Source organism: Pinus tabuliformis, chromosome 9, assembly GCF_031772625.1.
Source record: "Pinus tabuliformis cultivar Carrire ecotype Pingquan chromosome 9, CPIR1, whole genome shotgun sequence".
In the NCBI taxonomy this organism is placed as follows: Eukaryota; Viridiplantae; Streptophyta; class Pinopsida; order Pinales; family Pinaceae; genus Pinus; species Pinus tabuliformis.
The window spans coordinates 1,088,472,809-1,088,491,503 of NC_142307.1; positions in this window are offsets into that span (position 1 = coordinate 1,088,472,809).

The window sequence follows — 18,695 nt, forward strand, 5'->3', positions numbered from 1 at the left end:
ATATAAAATTAGTTTGCTGCGCACACGCGGGTTCCTTTGTATACAGTCGCGTGTAGGGCTGTCGTATACGCGAGTTCTATATAGCCAACCCGCGTGTACGCCGCAAAGGAATTTTTTTCAGAAATCTAACGGTAAAACATCAATTAAACTTCCTAAAAACTATCACAATTAATTGCAAGACAAGTTTAGTGCTTACCTGGAAGTTTTCGGCAAGTTTGAATGGTTGAATAAGTCACAGGGAAGTTTTCTCCTTTTGCTCCACAATTTTTGCTCTCCAAGTCAAACGGTGAAAATGGTAAGTCCAAAATTTCTTTTTATAAGTTTTGAAAATGCAAAATTTTTTCAAAATTTTATTTTGTTTGGTTTCATGTCACTTTTAACTTGGGAGCTTGGAATGTCGAGATTGGGTTGTTTTTCAGGACATTTTGGACATTTTTCAACGGTTCGAGACGGTTCCATGACTACTGACCCGTCATGGCAGGTATCGTGTTCTCACTAGCATATAGGTTAGGGACACCATTTTTCCGCTGCATTATGCATACTAGCCTCCATTTGACCGATACATCTGCCATAGGGTCAACCCCATCGTGTTATGGTTCGTTAGCCATTTTCACTCGCCGATTCTTTAAATCATGACACGATGGTAGAGCCATCCTTTACATGGGCATCCTAGTTAGCACCTCACTGACATTTGTTGCCCATGCTGCTTCGTTTTGAGTAGGCTCGGGAGTCCTTTGTAGTCCCGCCATGACTTATGCGTTGAAGACTCATTCCTCTTTGCTTCTTCGCTTCGTTCTGGCCTTATACCCTAGAGGCTCCTATGGGTGTCGAGTTGTACTTTTGCATTGCATGTTGACCATTTGCACCTTTTGGCCTAGAGCCGGCTTCACTTGGACTCGTGTTTAAGCCAACTTTTGACCATGACGTCTGCAAAATCAACCTTGCATACCTTTGACTTCTGCAGCTTGACATACCCAGATCCATGGAAGGAAAATACCTCTGAGTGTCACTGACCAGTTTTCACCTCCCTGCATTGAGCATATGAACGTTCCTTTCCCAGGAACTAGATCATCTGTTTCACCGACACTCGTTCTTTCCACTGTACCATAGCATTCTTTTATTCTTTTTCTGGCTTATCAGAAAAAGAAAAAAAAAATAAATATTCCAAAAAAGAGCGGGAACAGGGACATTATTTCCATTTATTGTTGGTAGCTAGAGTCAGTCATGTCACCCTTGAACAAAGCACTCAAAGCAAAGTCTCCTCCGCATGGGTGGGATTTAGTTTGACTTAGGTATGCCATAACCTTGTTATCGAGTCAGTTCTCCCCCGATTGGTTATCTTTTCCAATCATATGGAGGGTTCGTTCGTGCCTCCTGCATGACGAACTTATACAGATTCATCATATGCTGCCACATAGTCACATTGAGTCGTGCTTTTGTTCAAGGGAAGTTAGCCTGAGTCGGCCTTTCTGCGGTGTCTCTTGACTCATTTTTCAGTCAGCCATCCCTGGTTGTCAGTGTCATGTCTATCATCACATCAGTTATATTGGTCCTTTACTCGTGCCGGTTTGAGAAGGTCCCCATTGACTTCTTGCTGGCGGGTCTTGTCCTTATCGACGACGACACCTTGCTCTGAGGACAGGCCTAGAGCCGCACCCTGGCCCTATTTTCATTATTGATAGGTCACCTTGTGCTCAACATCGATCAGTATCATGGGTCTTTGACTGAGTGGTTTCCCTTGTGTTCGACGTTAGCATACATTATCACACATTGGGATTCATGCAATACCTTGGTTTCCATTTGACCCTATTGGTGGATACCTCGCCTCTGTGTCAGCTTTCATTATTGGTTGCTTCAGAGGATTTTTTCCGTGCGCTAGCTACATCTTGTGTACGCCGGAAACGTACTTCGGTTGGGTTACTACATCTTTTTCGTCCGATTCCTTCCACATTATTGGCCTACGGGTTACACTCACGCTAGATTGATGGAGGATGCCTTAATGCCTTCCTTCTAGCGGATCTTTCCCTATCGACTCCGACTCATTGCTCTGGGGCAAAGATCTAGAGTCCATTTGGTAGTACCTTGGGATTTGCAGTCATTAGTGGCAGATCCTTCGCTATCGACAGTGGGAAACCATCATTGTCTCCTGATCGATAGATTCTTACAGGTGTTCGAGTTCAGCTCATCTATTCACACTTGTTAGATTGTACTGGGTACCTTGACGCTCATTATCATTATCGGTGAGTAGTCTCGTGTTTGTTAATGGTATACATCAATGACCGGTAATCAAACGATTTCTCACATGGTCGACTTTAGATCATTTATTCCCATGGTGTAGAAATGTACCACGGCGGTCGGTGAATACCTCAAGTTGTATCAGCATTCATTGGTTCACTTGACAGTTGCTCCTGTTGCTGCTAGTTGATACCACTCCACCTTATATGTTGCAGTCAGTCATGGCGACATTCTATATACTGGCACCTGAGTTTGCAGTATAGTACCATCCTATTCCATCATGTTCAGTTGGTACCTTTTGGGATCAGTCTTTGATATCAGTGATCCGTTGCATCTTTCAGCATCATTGACAGTTTTATATGTGATATTCAGACATGTACTTACTCATTATGATCAGATGATCCATTATGTATCTTCTAGTCATTTTATACTTGTATACTTAGTGGATCCGCTTGTACTTGATATGCGGACATGCTTTACTTTTCCTGAGCATGGGTATGCCCGCCTCAGACAGTGTTTCTTTCTGATCTCCTTTCAGTGGCTTGGCAGGCTGAATTCTGGTGAAGTCCTCCTCGGTTTTTCGACAGAGTTCCTTTCCTTGTACTTACATAATGTATTTCGGCCATCATGTTCCCCTTCTGACCTCATACATTAGGGGGCATCTGTTATAGCTCCAAATCTCACTCTTATGGTTTGTGATGCTGCACTCATGGCCTAGGGCAACCCCTCCTTCCAGACCTGGTCCAAAATTTAAAAAACAGTGTTTTATTCCCTATACGCGACATTGCCCTGAGTTAAACACGTGTACACGTGGGTCTGTGTATACCCAACCCGCATGTATGTATTAAAACACTTAAAAAAATATATAATTCCTTATTTTCGGGCGGAGATCGCGGGTTTTACCTGCTGGATCACCTGTTAGTGCCCGTGGCCCAACTGTTCCCAACCAACTCCTAACTAAAAAACTACTTTGGAGATGGTATAAAAAGACATCAAAGGGAAGGCCTAAGGGAGGGAGAAAAGAAGAGCAATATTATTATGCTGAGATTTTCCCTATAGACTAGGTCTGAAGTCCTTGGTGCCTTCTGCACTTCCCCCATTTTGCATAGGAAACCCTTGTTTCCATGTGTATTGGCGATCATCCATCCTTGATATCATCATTGAGTAAGACTTGGAAGGAGCTCTTGTTGGAGGCTTGAGGCTGGAACGAATCCGGGAGGAAGCTTTGCTTGGAGCCTGCTGAAGGTGTTTAGGTGATATCTTTCCGTTATATGTACTTTATTTGCCTTCATATATAAAGAAACACGTCTTTGTTCCCGAAAAAATCTTTCTTTATTCTTATGAGATTCTTGTTTTGAATTCTTATGCAAGTGGTTTCTTAAAGATTTTTATAACTAACTTTATAGCATAAGGATGGTTTATACATAAGTATTTGTACATGTACTGTTGTGTTCTTTGATTTGTTTGTCTTGCAGGTCAAAGGAAGAAGAAGGGAACTCCAAGAAGGGTTTGGACCCTAAAGGCCTTCTCGAACGTAGGACCTTAGGTACGTACCCTTAACATTAGAATTTGCTTAAAAGTAAAGATAATGGCTGTGTGTGTGTTTCTTTGAATAAGCAATTTTCAGTCTGGTAGAGTCTTAGCCCAAAGGACCCTAGGGGTACTTTCCCTTCAACCACCAGCCTACCACAGTCATAGGAAATTAACATAAGTGACATTCCCATTATGGATACCACACTAGGGTAATGGCCTTGTGACACTAAAATTTCAAAGGACAAGAGGTCTCATCACGAGCCATCATGTTCTCTTCGTTATGATCCAGTGAGTGGCATTGTTACTATCTGGTCATCATGCCAGAACAATGTCCTTTTTGAGGGGAATCATTTTTTATAAGTTAGGGACACTGGCTCATTTATGGGTTAATAGGAAACCTTGTCAAGGCTATGGACACCTGTCGGTAGCAATGGATCTACCTATGGTATTGAAGTATACTTTGAAGTTTCCAAACTCTTACTATGTCCTTAGTTTTCTTTATTAAATAAAATGGGAGAGAACACTTTGATTAGTGATTATATCCTTAATAACTCATATTGGTGGCATATTCATATTACGTGAACCACGTTAGCATTATCCAATCATCTAACATCAGCAGTAATAAATTTAAAACAACGCTTCATCAAATTTCCTTTCACATACTCCAAAAGGTAAATCTCTTTCCATGATATATATTTTGGTCACTTTATTTCTCATGATCTTTGCTTACCAATCATATGGTTGTGCATTCATTGGATTCAATTCTTTCCATATGACTGCTCTAACCACCTTTCATTGTATTAATGATGTTGCATGCCTTTTCCCTTCCCCATGCTTCAAAGGTCATGGTTGTCCATTTTCTTATTAAAGGGGGACGATCATACATTATGATGATGTGAGAGAGCATGATTAACGAACATCTGCCATACCTGTCGATGTGATGGGATATTATTACTGAGAGTATGTACTAAGTTTTCATTCCTTATAGTCCTGCATGTAGATTAACGTATGTTGTTTCATTACGAGAATTGTGGGACTCAATAATGCATGCAGGTTTTCAGTTGTTCTCAGGAAAATAACAACTATGGGGGGCACCTCTGTTTGCAGTGATCCTACTGTTGAGATGGGGTCCCCGGGGTCAGTTTTGGGGAAAACGCCCAAGTTTTGGGGCAAAAGCCCAAGTTTTGATGTAAAAAGATGAAAAGTATCTGCAAATTGTGATCACAGAGTGCGTAGCTAGTTAATAGTCAAAAAGGGTTTTTAGCCTCGTTCATGTAAAGTTGAGTCAGTTTTTGAGATCTACCCATGGTCTGCAGACCATGGGATTGTATAAATAGGTGTCTCTTAGAGAGTCTAAGGCAAGGAAGAAAGTTTGTCTACGGGTATGAGCGGAGAATTCAAGTGCAAAGAAGTAAGTCTTAGAGGCGAAAAAGGCTCTACAACTGAGTGCACAGAGGCCTAAATTAGTGTCCGCAGCTAAGTGCACAGACCCCTGCAACTTATTGATTCTATAAATCTATATTGAAGATCAATAAAGAAGATTGTTCTAGAAATTCTTGTGTTTTAACTCTTTACTTCTGTTATGTATGATTGCGACATATGTTGTGATAAAGTGATTTATTTATAAAATAATGATGTATTGATGCGTGAATTTACTTTATCCATCTTATTATCTAAATGTAATTAATGTTAAGTGATTATGCGAAGATCATCACACTTGCTGTTAAAGCTATCGAACACTTAGATAGATCTGAGTAGATACTAATATAAGGGTAATCTATGGTGCACATAAGTAGCTAATTTTCTTGTCCAGGGTCTTCAAAAGCCAGTCATAGAACTTTGTGGAGGTCTAGAGGCCGATCGAGGGAAGATATAGTGCTAAGCCTTAAGGTCTTAGAGATCTGCGTGAAGGCATATCTAGGTCATAAAAAGACATCACACTGATCTATGGATCCAGAAACTTGGTTCCAACATCCCCCTATACTACTTCGGGTGAGACTTAATTCCATGCACCATGGATTGATGTTGAAAGGGAAAGTAGTGTAGCGATTTGTTTGGCACAACTAACTCTGAACCTGGGTTAGGAACCCCTACTCCAACAAAGAGTAGCTGGTGGAACAAGTGAAGCAGGAAGCCACAAAGAGCGCGACTGAAGTAGCAGTTGTGCAGGTGGAGCTAGGGGATATTTGGAGCAAGATCAGTACACCAACCGAGTTACTCAAGGGAAAGCCATGACATTTGCATTGGGGGCCTATTAGGATGGGGTCGCCTGGGTTAATGTTGGGGCAAAAACCCAAGTTTTGATGTAAAAATATGAAAAGTCTCCACAAATTGTGGTCGCGGAGTGTGTAGCTAGTTAAGCGTCAAAGAGGTTTTTACCCTCACTCATATAAAGTTGAGTCGGTTTTTTAGATATACCCATGGTACGTAGACCATGGGATTGTATAAATAGGTGTGTCTTAGAGAGTCTAAGGCAAGGAAGAAAGTTTGTCTATGGGTACGAGCGGAGAAGTCTAATGCAGAGAAGTAAGTCTTAGAGGGGAAAAGGGTTCTACAATTGAGTGAGTAGAGGCCTAGAGTAGTGTCTCTAGTTGAGTGCGCAGATGCCTACAGCTACGTGCGCAAAAACCTGCAGCTGAGTGCATAGGGAAGTATTGAGTCTGTAAATCTATTTTGAAGATAGATAAAGAAAACTGTTATAGAAATTCCTGTGTTTTATCTCTTTACTTCTGTTATGTATGATAGCAACATACGATGTGATAAAATGATGTCTTTATAAAATAATGATGTATTGATGCACAACTTTACTTGATCCATCTTATTATGTGAATGTAATTAATGTTAAGTGATTACACAAAGATCATCACACTTGTTGTTAAAGTAATCAAACACTTAGGTAGATCTAAGTAGATATTGAGTAATCTATGGTGCACGTAAGTAGCTAATTTTCCTGTCCATGGTCTTCAAAAGCGAGTCGTATACCTTTGCAGAGGTCTAGAGGCCGATCAAGTGGAGATACAATGCTAATCCTTAAGGGCTTAGAGATTTGTACAAAAGAAGATCCAGATCATAAAAAGTGTTGAAATATAGCAACAAGAATATTCCAATTTAATTTATCCTTGAATTAAATTGTGAATTAAAATTGAATTTAGTCTTAACAGCTACTTGGAAATAATTAATTTATTTATTTTAAATTAATTAGTTGGAGAAATTCAAGTTAGAATTATTTTTGAAGTCATGCAAGAGTTATCCCTTAAATTAAGGAGATAAGATTGAGTTGTAATTAGTTAAATCAGTTTACTGAGTTAAGTCCAGTTAAATTAGTTCCAAACTATTTGAGGAACTAATAGTGAGTTAACAATCAGTTGATGCATTAATGGACTCAACTAGTGCTACTCCAGTTAACTGAAGATTCCCTCATCAGAAGCTCATGCATGTCTATTATGAGAAATACCCAGTTGGGATTAATGTTCAAGGATAGTGTACTATTAGTTGCATGTGTTTTCTCATGGAGAAAACTCATGCATGCAGTCAAGGATTTATCCTTGAGGATTGCATAGTTTTAAAGGTTGTTTTTCCACTTAGTAATAGGAAAATCATCCACAAGGAACATCACAAGGAAATAGGAGCTTGGAGGGTAGAGAGGAAGGCTGGAGAGAAGCCAAGATTTCCTGTGAGCATCTGTGAGGATTGTACTAAGAGCTGGCTAGCTGTCAAAGCTAAGGCTTTATATAATTCGTATGTATTTCCACCATGTATGATAATACAATAGTGTGGGGTTTTTATCTGAGACTTTACCCAAAGTATTTTCATGTGTATTGTGCCATTGATTCTTCTTCTTCTGGTTATATTATTCAGCTCGATCTTTAAGGTTCCACAAATTGATAGTAGAAGTACATTATAGTATTCTTCTTTGATTTATATTGCATTATCGGGTTTACCTATCACGAATTTTCTACAAAAAGGCATCACACTGATATCTGGATGTGGAAACTTGGTTCACCATCCCCCTGTAGAGCTGTAACAAGGGTCTCTTTCACCTCTAGTTATGCGACATTAATAAGTCAATCCGGGAACGCTTTGTTATTGCAAAGAGTATCTTAATGCGAGGCTATTCGTCAAAGTAATTCTTAGTAGTACAGCGTATAGAAAATACAAGAGTAAACTGATGCTAAACTAAACTACTTAAAGGAATAAAATCACACAAGGCAGCTTATCAGTCAAGGGTGCGGAAGCGATAACCCATCCCTCTAGAAACTGATGGAAAGGAAATTAGAGCATGGACCATAGATCTGGGAGCTAGGCAGCGACAGCGGAGGCTCTCTACAGCCTTAGACCTTCTCTCACACCAAAGCAGCAATTGCAAGTAAATGGAACGACAGAAAGTAAAATGGAACAGCAAACAGGAAATGGAACAGAAAATCTGAAATGGAACAGTAGTAAATGGAACACCAATAAATGAACTAAGCCTCGCGAGTCCGAACTAAACTTGTTCTATTGAACCAAACTCACACTCTGTAATAAAATAGCAATCTCCCCTCTTCAGGCAACTTCGATGGAATGTACTTTATGGAACAGCACTCACAGATGAATTATGGAACAACAATCATCAACCATATATACACAACACACTAATATAGCAATCTGATGATTAAAGAGAATATGACTATGTTTCCAAATAGAATAACATTACTTCTGGATTCCAATAATTGAGATTTCAAATGAATCCAATACAACAATATTCAATATAAAGGCTCTGTAATAGAAACAGTTGGCTTGGACTGATAACATGCAATCAACTCTAAAAAGATTCACTCATACAATACAGAGTCACTACATAAATTTCTTGAAGAAACCATTAATGAATTAATTGTAACAGAGCATGGAATAACATATGAAAAACACGTCAGATTACCGAGCTATAAAGATAAGAAAATCACACAGAAATCAAATTATAATGATACAAAAGCAAGTGTCCTTCGGAGCCGGGCCCTTAGCTTCCAACGGTACACCGCCTTAGATTACTCCAGACGCAGAGATGAAATAAACACCAAGTCTTTTATATTAATTCATCAACAAACGTACAACAAACCAAGACTCAGTGAGAGTCGATGATCAAAGTTTAGTCTGAAACTTAAGATTACATAACAAAAAGTCCTTTTGCTCAACGGTGTTGTTCCTTTTTATAAAAGTAACGGCGGAGGTATCTATGTAACAAAAATAAACAAAACAGCGATCCCTCAGGATCAAAGATCCTGAAGGATTCGCCAAGCTGTTAATCCTTTGTTTTTCTTTCCTTGTTCCGCCGAATTGGTAACCCTTCTTTCTTCCCTGGGTCATTCTGCTTCGATCTATTCGATCTCGTTTGCATCTGGTTTCCTTCTAGAGGGACAACAGTTATTCCTCCTTTGTCTTTCCCTTTTGGACGATAGATCTTCGTTCCCACCTTTTCCTGTATAGAAAAATGACAATTATCAGCAATTACACTTTTCATACTAATTCTCACACATTCTATTAAAATTCTTTGTTTCTTTGAGTTCATTATGCAGAAAGGGTTACAATTGTTACTGAAAAGTCACTAAGTTGTTCGTCAAAAACATACCTTTCCAGTGCTCCACACACCCCCCTGATTACCCTGTTTCATGCCCTCATGAAAACATTATAGTTGACATGCAAGGCGGTGAGTGAATAGGCTGGAGAGGGAACTTCGTGTGGAGGCCTACAACCGTGATGAGCAACTAGATCATCAAAGAACTGATTTGTTTGACCTTCAGGCATTTCATACAAGGCCTGATATCCGAGTGCAGGGTGCCAAATGATTGGACTACGAAATCGATACCCTAACCAGGATGGCCCTACTTGCAAAATACGCTCACCATAAAGGTTCAATCGGCCGGCAGCTAGCTCAAAATTTTCATATTTGAATGGTTCCCTGAGCTGGATGTTTGGGTTAGAAGTCTGGTATCGGAATTTTGCAGCATCGATGGCGAGGTCTTTAATAGTCAGAAAATATTCCAGACTTTGTCGGATTAGGTCCTCGTGCATGGGTCCTAATGTCTCCATAACACCCGGGGTTCTCATAAGGTTCCTATGTTCTCTCCATAACAGCACTGGGTCTCTAGGCTCGGCTCTTACCCACAAGTCTAGGCTATTTTCCTGTATCTGAAAGGTGTTATAAGCCCTGAGCCATTTTAGTTGATTAACCCCGAATGAAACAAAGGCTTGCAATTTTATGTCCCCAACAAAAGGGCCAGGATTTAAATCAGTTTCCTGGTCTAGCACGAGGCTATGCAAGTAAAATTCACACAATAATCTTTGAACCTTAATTCCATAATGCTTGCAACAATCTATAAAATCATTAACAATATTGATTTGTATAGGGGCACCTGCCCTGACAGCTTTTATCTTTAATCGTAAATATCATTCAAGCAAAAATAAAGCATAGTTTTTAGCAGGGGCCCTACAGGCCAGAACGTCATTATACAAAGAACACACAGTGTCCATCTGCCTAACAACAATATCTAATCGACGAGTTACCTTGGCAACCTTTTCTTGCTCCTTTTCCCAGCCTTCGAAGGCCTGGCTCTTGGACTGACTCATATCCCGAAGTTGCTGTTGCAACTCTTCATATTTCTCCCAGGGGACTGTTTGTTCTCTTAGCTGTTCAGTTTCTTGTTGAGCTTGCTTCATCATCTTGTGCAAGGTCCTTGTTTTCAGATCCTTTTTCCATAGAGCCATAGAGGCCGGGAGTTTTACCTGAACCTTTTTGTTATACTGTTTGGAGTTCAGAACCCAAATTACCCCTGAGGGTGGTGCCTCTATTTGGATCTCTTTATTCTCTTTTTCTTTCTTAACACGGATGAAAGGTTGTTGTGGTTCCCCTGTCAATGGAACATCATCCTGTCCCTCTGTCTCAATTGGAACGACAGTCCGTTCTTCATTGTCAATTGGAACAGCAGTCTGTTCCTCAACGTCGTTTGGAACGACCGTCTATTCTTCAGTGTCAATTGGAATAGCAGTCTGTTCTTCAACATCATTTGGAGCAACAGTCTATTCTTCAACGTCATTTGGAACAGCAGTAGGTCTTCCAGTAGGGTTTTGACCAACAGGGCGGCTGTAAGTCCTTCGTCTTCTTATCCTACGGGATTTTGCTACAGTGGTCCTTTTTCTTTTCCTGGTGGTCCTTTGTATCCTCAGATTGGCTTTCAGAATCCGAATTTGTTGTCGGAGCCGGGCTATAGTGCTCAGCAGCCTCTGCTGTTTTCTCCTTAATTTCTTGATTTCCCTTGCCTTAGTAGAGGGCTTACAACTAGCCCTTAAATATGCTCCTACTCTATCTAGAATTTCTTCTGGTGCCTTGGGAACAGATTGTTCCCGGTTGGTCCCCCTTATTTCTTCCTCATGAACGGGCGGGTTTTCTTCTCCTTCCTTTTCTGCATGTGAATTATCAAGTATGTCTTCCTCTGGGGGTGCATCGGGAGGACCTGCTGGGCTGGAGAGTTGGCCATATTCCCCCATATTGGCCAGGATTGCGGCCAATTCATCTTCGCCCACAGGATCTCGCAGCGGGCTGCTCTCTGGCTATACTACTTCCTCCTCCTGATTGTCCTGCTCAGTGACTGCCTTGGAGTGTTCAGCTTCTGTTTCTGTTTTGGAGTGCACTTCTCCCTCCTCACCTCCTTCTCCATATTGCTCAGCCTCGCTCCCAGATTTTCCAGCATTTCCTTCGGAAGGTCCTCCTACTGTTTCTGGAGGTTCATCTATAATCTCAATTGGTTGGCTGGTGCTTTCCCGAATCGTTTCCAGCCTCCCTCGTATTCAAGCTAGCCAGGATGATTTTCTTGGTTTCTCAGGTTGTTCAGGTGTACAAGCAACAGGTATTTTTGCTACCAATTCTCTGCGTTTTTCTGGTCGCTCCGGTGTACTTGAAGAATGCTTTCGTTTTGGAGCTACACGTTTTTCTGCTGCCAATTCTCTGCGTTTCTCTGATCGTTCCGGTGTGCTAGAGGAATGTTTAGGTTTTGGGGATGGTGCAGCCAATCCCCCTTTAATCAATGCAATGAGCTCCTCCCAGATGCTCTGCTATTGAGTGAGACTATGGCTCACTATTAATCAAATCAATCCATGGTGGCTAACAACTGCTTCTACGTGTTGTGCCGTTTTCAGGCTTCGGCCCACATCATGCAATAGTGAATTTAAAAGTGGAGGCAGATTTACAGAACATTTTTCTTTCAAAACAACTAAGAGTTTAAGATGACGTGGTCTTACCACATCTTTCCTTCCTTCGCAAGTAATGTAGCTTTGTACTATCTTTGCTAATTTGGTCCAAGGTTCTCCTAACGTTGCTGGCAGAACTCCCTTCCCCTTCACTGTCAAGCTTTGGCCTTCATCCTGGAAAATCTCCATAATCTTTTGTAGACTTTCTTTCCTCAGCGTCCATACAGGTCCGGTGGCTGGTAGTCCTGAGACTTCTGCAATTACATCATCAGTGACTGCTATCCGCCTTTCTCTTACTATGGAGTAGTCCTCCTGCAAGTTTTGCAGAAATTCCAATGCCACTGTCTCGTTTGATTCTTGTAGGCGACTGAAATAATTCAGCCATCCAGCCTTTTCCAGGATCTCCCGGGTAACAGCAGAGACTGTCAATTCCTGAGGTTCACTTCGGATTGCCTTTCCTCCCATGGTTCCACTAAGGATTTCCAATCGAACAACAACTGCATGTGCTGTTTTGAGACGCAGAGAAGGTGATCGTCGCGAAAAAAACAGAGTATGCAACAAAAATGGATTGTGGATGGCAACTTTGCGTAAAATAGACTTATCATACCGTTAAACCATGCCATACCTTTGTACACTATCTACCCCGAATGGTGTGCTAACATGTAACTCGTGGAGTAATGAGATTACCTTCCCCCCCGTGATGTGATAGGCTTCCCCAGCCGTCAAATAGAGGAGCATCAGCCATCGTGTAACCAGACATAAAGGAACAGCATATAAAATTACGCCATGTTTTAGATGGACAACGAAATACCAAAATCGAGGCAAAAAGGTGTATCGCGTTTTACATAAGAGCCTGCGTAATATGATGTGAGGCCGGGGGATGGGACGTCTGTCAATCGTACGAAGTCTCCAGAGGTCATTGTCAGTTCCTTTGCCATGATTGGTGGTAATGAGTGTTCATGCGATATATTCATTGGGACATAAAATATGAATTATTTATAGGATATAAGAGACAAAGAGGTATTAATATCATACCTATTGGTGTAGCCATTATGACTTCGATACAATTAACAGAGATTTGCTGCCGACAGGTGTTCTTGGCAGAGTTGTTTATTTCACCCTTAGAGCCATGATCCTTTGTGTGTATTTTGAAAAATATTTTGTCGAAATGCAGGCCATTATGCTGGCTTGGTAACCATGTAGCCATAATGCCATTCACAAGGATGGTGCGAAACGTGGATAGGCCGGCTCGTGATGAGACCCCCTGTTCCAAGGTCTATTTATTTAGTGTACCTTTTGGACCATATCCCTGGTGTGGTGGCCATACTGGGAATGCCACTTCGCTTACATCCTGATGATCATGGTAGGCTGGCTCGTGATGAGACCCCCTATCCTGCATTTGACAATCCATATTCATTTTTTCTTTTTGCAAAAAACTTTTTCTTATTTATTTACACATAAGGGTGGTTCAGCACTCCTTAAGAGTGGGAATGGTGGAAGAAGTCTTATTATCCCAACAGGAAGATATGAATCCTCTGCTCTTATCCCTAAGTAATAATCAAAGAAATTTTTTAAGGAAATCGCCATGATAAAGATAACCAATCAAAACAATGGGAATAAGTCAATGACAACAGAGATGAGAGGTAAATATTTCCCTCCTCTTGTCCTCTTATCAATACTAGGATCTATAAAGATAGCGATCTTTATGATCTGCTGACTTCGGTATGTCGTAATTTATGTTCATTGCATAAGTGCATAGCTGTATCTTGAAGACTGGAGAGAACATGGCTAAAAGCATCCTCAATATGAATCATCACAGAGAGAAAAAACATGGCTATGGTGTTCTTTTTGAAAAAAGGAACAGGAGAGCAGAATCCATGCAAAACAAATAGTTGAGATGCCATTCTTTGAGAAGGAACAGCCGAATATCATGAGTGTTGTCTCCTTTGAAAAAGGAACAACAAAAAATCTCAAATGTTGTTCCTTTTGAAAAGGAACAACAAAAACTTACAAATGTTGTTCCTTTTGAAAAGGAACAACAAAAACTTCATAAATGCTGTTCCTTTTGATAAGGAACAGCAAAAACTCACATAAGCTGTTCCTTTTGAAAAGGAACAGCAAAAACTCACAAATGCTGTTCCTTTTGAAAAGGACAGAAAGAACTCACAAATGTTGTTCCTTGTGAAAATGAACAACAAGAACTCACAAATGTTGTTCCTTTTGAAAAGGAACAGCAAAAACTCACAAATGCTATTCCTTTTGAAAAGGAACAACAAGAACTCACAAATGTTGTTCCTTTTGAAAAGGAATAGCAAAAACACAAAAACAAGCAAATGTTGTTCCTTTTGAAAAGGAACAGCAAAGACACGCTGAATGTAAAAATCAAAATTAAAAAAAATAAAAGATCAAAGAAATGTTAAGAAAACATATATACAAGAATTTATGTACAAGTCATGGAAAAAAAATGCATTCCTTACTGAATTATAGGTGAGGAAGATTTTACTTCCTCTCCTAAGATTTCCATATCAGTGCCTTGACGTAGTTGCTGACAGAAGGATTCCCGAGTGAGTGGCCTGCGATAGAGACAAACTCAGTGTTACCTTGAATGCATATCCAGAACCGTCGATTGTGATCAGAGTAAGGGTCCCATTATCATGTACTTTCTGGATTTCGTATGGTCCCAACCAACGAGTCTGCAGTTTCCCAGGGAAATCCTGAAACCGAGAGTCATATAACAGAGCCCAGTCCCCTTCGTGAAAGACTTTGTTTTTGATAAGTGCATCATGCCATTTAGCTCGCTTTTGTTGAATAAGTGTTGTATTTTGTAATGCAGAGAGCCTTATTTCGTCCAATTCATTAATCTGCTGTAATCGATTAATTTGTGCCTCACTTAAATCTAGGCCAACTTCCTGTGCAGTTCGTAACGTTTGGATTTCAAATTCTATGGGGAAAATAGGTTGTTTTCCAAACACTAATTGATAGAGTGCTTCAGGTAGTCGGGCAGCCCAATCACGCCTATGTGAAGCAATGGTTTTTGTTAAAATTGATTCTATTACCTTATTGCTACTTTCTACTTGCCCATTCGCCTGCGGGTGATATGGGGTAGTAATTTTATGCTGGACGTGATAATTGTTAAGTGTCGCAGCTAATTTGTTTCCGGAAAATTGTGGTCCTCCATCTGTAATTATTTCTCTCGGAAGGCCATAACGTACAAACAAATGGAACAGGAACTGTATTACAGAATCTTCTGTAGCTCTAGGTAACGCTTCGGCCTAAACCCATTTAGTGACATATTCTGTGGCTACCAAGATATATGTTCTCTGGTTTGATGATGGGTTGATGGGTCCAACGAAATCAAGAGCCCATTGTTCGAATGGTTCAATGACTAATTGTGGCCTCAAAGGCATTTCGTCGACTTGACCAGGTCATCCTGCTCGCTGGGAGCTGTCACAGGCTTTGACAAATTTCTTTGCATCCTTAAAAATTGTAGGCCAGTAGTATCCTGTCTGCAATACTTTACGTGCTGTTCTTTTTTCAGCAAAGTGTCCCCCACATGGTCCGTCATGACAGGCTTTTAAGATGTCGAAAATTTCATCTTCTCGAATACATCTCCTAATTTGCATGTCTGCCCCTGTGTGGAACAAATGACCCCCAATCCACGAAAATCGAGTGCTCTTCTGAACAATCTGCTTACGTTCATTAGGGATTAAGTGTTTTGGTAGCTTACCTACTGCAAGGTAATTGGCAACATCAGCATACCAGGGTGCAGGCTTATTTGCTAAATATTTAATAGTAGAATGATCTGTATATAAAACAACAGGATAGCCTGTAATATAATGTCTAAACTTATTGACAGCATGTATCACAGCGAGGAATTCTTTCTCAGTGACAGTGTAATTCAATTTGGTAGGGGATAAATTTTTGTTGATATAATAAATAGCATATGATTTTTTATCCTCTTCTTGCCCAAGGACTGCACCGATTACTATATCTGAGGCATCAGACGAGATTTGGAATGGTAAATTCCAATCTGGTCCTCGAAGGACTGGAGCTGTTGATATAATCTTCTTTAATTCCTAGAAAGTGCAGTCACATTTTTCTGTCCACATGAAATCAACATTACCAGTTAGTGCATATAGAGGTGCAGCAATGTGTGAATAATGTTCTATGAATCGTCTATAATACCCAGAAAATCCAAGAAAGCTGCGTACCTCTGTTTGAGTAGTGGGGGTGGGGATAAGCAAAAGAATTTGAATTTTGGCCGGATCTACCTGAATGCTAGCTGCTGAGACAAAGTGTCCTAGAATAAGCCCTTCAGTCATCATCATATAACATTTTTCGTGGCTTACGCAAAGCCTGGTAGCAATGCAACGCTGTAGGACTTTTTCTAGAGTATCTAGAGCTGGGTCAAAATCATCTCCATATGGTGTAAAGTCATCCATGTACACTTTAAGTCCATCATTTATTAAATCTGCAAAGATGCTAAGAACAACCCTTTGGAATGTGGCAGGAGCATTACATAGGCCAAAGGGTAGAACTCTATATGCAAACGTTCCCCAAGTGCAAGTAAAGGTAGTCTTATCCTGGTCCTCAGGGGCAATCTGAATCTGATTGTATCCACTGAAGCCATCCAGGAAAGAAAAGAATTTATTTCTTGCTAAAGTGTCCAATACTTGGTCTATGAATGGGAGAGGGAAGTGATCTTTTTGTGTGGCTTTGTTTAACTCCCTATAATCCACACAAATCCTCCATTTCCCATTCTTCTTGTGTACAACCACAAGTGGAGAGACCCATTTACTATCAGAAATAGGGTAAATAAAATTAACATCTAAAAGTTTCTGAAGTTCAGCTTTTACAACATCTTTTAGATGAGGGTTGAGTCTTCTTTGCGGTTGATGGACAGGCCTTGCATCTTTTTCTATATAAATATGGTGGGTGCACAATTGGGGATCAATCCCTTTCATATCAGGGTAATCCCACGCAAATGCTTCTTGATACTTCCATAACAGATGGATGAGTTTTATTTCTTGGTCCGGTGTAAGGTTGGCATTGATGTTTAGAGTTTTTCCCGGTTCAATTTCCACTACTTTACTATTGGCAACAAAAGTCACAGGTATCGTTTGGTCATGTGTGTCTTTCAAGGGATATTCTTCTAGTTCGCTATCGAATGCAGCTTCTATCATGAAACACTGTGTGTGAGATCTAGATTCAGTTTGACTTATGAAGTTATTGATAGCATCGTCTTCTGTTTTTTCTTTAAAGTCCAGGGCCTTATGTATGGTCAATGGTGGTCTGATATTGCCAGTAAGATATGATACAGGGTGCTGGTTAGTTTTTATCATTGACAGACTTGGCTGTGCTGGAGGGTATAGAACTAGATTTTTAATATCTGGTCCTCTGGTTATGGTCATATTCCCCTGTCGGCAACCAATGTAAGCATCGGCGGTAGCAAGCCAAGGTCTACCTAAAATTAGCGGGTGTCCATCCAGTCGGGTTTTTGAGTTAATTACCAGGAAATCGGTTGGTATTCCCAGGAATCTATAGAAACCATGACATCGTATAGAGTACCTTCTGGTTGAACTACAGATCGGTCGGCCAATTCTAACAAAGTAGAAGTGGGTTCTATCGATGTAATGCCGAGCTTTTGGCAAGTAGAAGTTGTCAAAATATTAATTGCAGCTCCTAGATCAACTAAAGCATTAGTCAGAGTCTGACCATAGATTTGAACAACTACGATTGGATTTCCCGGATCTTCATATTTAATGGGTGTTCCTGATAACAGGTCAGATAAAGTACCGACTACTTGGACTCTTGGGTTAGTGGTCACATTCCTCCTTGGTTTTTTTATGCATAATTCTTTTATGGTTTTTGCATATATAGGGATGTCTTGAATGTCTTGGAGGAAATCAATTCTTATGTACAGGTTTTGTAACTCTCCCAGAATGTCAAAGTCAGGGTATTGTACCGGTCGTGGTATGACTAATCGTTCGGGGAAGGGAGGAGAGGATGTACTTGCTTGCTGATGAGTCTGCTCATTATTTACACCCTCTTGTTGTAACGGCTGTTCTGTTGGTAACTGATATTCAATGTGAACTGTTTTATCTCCCTCTATTTCTATTATACGTCCAGATCTTAACTGAAGATCATTGTACTCCCTCAGATCAGGTCCGATTTCTGATGATTCTATGATTTGGAGGGATTGGACCGGTCTATTATTTGGATTGGGATTGGGTTGGGTTGGGAGTTGCGGTCTCAGATTAGACTGGGGATTTTGTTGTAAAGCTGGAAGAGTCAGTTGAGGGAGCGGAATAGTTCCTGTTGGCTGATATGTCGATTTTGGCCAGTTTGTCTGCCAGGGTGAACCTTGTGAAGTAGGGGGGGTCCATTGTGGAGGATGTGAGCTATTGTGCCAATATGATGGGGCGTAAGGAAAATTCGGCCAACCAAATTGGCTTGGCTGATTCATCCATGGTTTTGGAGAAGGAAACGGTTGTGATGACTAGTTTGGAAATGGGGGTTGAGATTGGTTTTGCCACATACTATATTGCTGAGCATTATATTGCGGAGGCTGAAAAGAAGAAGTTGGGTCTGAAAACATACCAGATTGCCTTGGTTGCCATTGGTGACGCTGGTTAATGAAGTATGCTGATTCTGGCTCTTCTTCTGCTTCCTTATATACTGCCTTCAATCTAGGGAGTGAGGGGCAACTC